At 46.0% G+C, this 1,481-nt stretch overlaps 1 pseudogene; it reads right to left on the minus strand.

The window, feature by feature from the left end:
• Nucleotides 1-204: 204 nt before the first annotated feature.
• LOC100031961 (pyrroline-5-carboxylate reductase 3-like) lies at nt 205-1,076 on the minus strand (annotated as a pseudogene).
• Nucleotides 1,077-1,481: the final 405 nt, after the last annotated feature.

Below are 1,481 nucleotides of genomic sequence, written 5' to 3' on the forward strand. Positions count from 1 at the left end.
TGGTGTGGGAAGGAAGGGGAGAGATCAGCGTACACATTCAAGAAAAGGGGTCTGGGTCCAGGGAAGAAAGATGCCATCTGGTTTCAGCAGGAGGTTTCTGCTCACAGCTGGGAGGTCTCTCCATGTACCCACACTATTAGGTCTCACAAACTCCAGGGGAGGAGGAGCAAGACTGGGGAAGGAGATGGCTGGCACTCAGGATCTCTACAGCTTGGTCAGCTCTTGTACCTTGTGGGTGGCATCCTCCACAGCATTCATTGCAGCAGCCCATAGCCCACCCTGCTCCAAGGCATGAAGCCCATAGATAGTGGTTCCCCCAGGGGTGCACACTTTTGACCAAAGCTGGACAGGATATTGTCCACATTATAAGAGCAGTTTGGCTGCACCCAAAAGTATTTGGGCAGCAATTTGGTGAGCCAGGGAACTCAGCATTCCCAACTTGATAGCACCTTCTACCAAAGTCTCAGAGAACATGTAAACATAGGCTACACCACTGCCACTGAGACCTGTGTGGAAGTTGATGTAGGTCTCCAGTACTTCCTCACACATACTACAAACAGATAAGTTTTTTCAGGTATTTGGTTTCACAATTCTCAGCATGGCGGCCTGGAGCCATTACTACTGCACCCTCCTGGAGTCTTTAAGGTAGATTGGGCATGATCCAGAGCACCCTCGATCTTTGAGGAAGCAGCTTCTCTAGAGTGTGCAGGGAGACACCAGCAACTATTGAGATAATAACATGCTTCCTGGTGACAGCAGGAGACATTTCAGCCAGAACAATGGGCAGGATGTGGTGGGGGATGGGGATGGAGGGCTTGGTGGCAAAGAAAACTATGGAGCAGTTCTGAAGTACTTCATTGTTAGAATGAGTTATTTTACAGCCCAAATTCTGAAAATGCCACAGGTTCTTGTCTGATGGAGCACTGGCCACTAGGTTCCACTTTTCCTGATATGATCATGCCCATAGCGATAGCTTCAGACATGTGACCTGCACCCAAGAAACTGATTTGCATCAGGCCTTCCAGTGGCCAAGGCATTTGAGACACTGAGGATGCCGTGGTAGGAATGATGGTCATTGATGGAAATGGCAAAGACACTGTTAGGTGTGGGGCAGATGCTAACACTTTCATTGGCAGCAGCTGCAGCAGCTACCACTCCCGCCATTGCCTCCATGGCAGATAGAGAATGTGAGCTCAGGTAGAGCCAGACCACCTCTCCATAATCTGTTAATATATGAACTCAAGGATATGAATTTCCCCCTAAGTACTGCTTTGACTGCATCCCATAGATTTTGAACAAATGTATCATCATTGTCATTTTCTTCAATGAAACCATTATTAATGGTTTCTATGAATTTGTTCTTTAACCAGTTTTGGACAATCATATTATTTATTTTTCAATTAATTTTTGATTTGCCTCTCCATGTACCCTTATTATTTTCATTACATTGTGATCTGAAAAGGTTGCAATTATTATTTCTC

The sequence above is a fragment of the Monodelphis domestica genome, chromosome 3, assembly GCF_027887165.1.
Source record: "Monodelphis domestica isolate mMonDom1 chromosome 3, mMonDom1.pri, whole genome shotgun sequence".
Classification (NCBI taxonomy): domain Eukaryota; kingdom Metazoa; phylum Chordata; class Mammalia; order Didelphimorphia; family Didelphidae; genus Monodelphis; species Monodelphis domestica.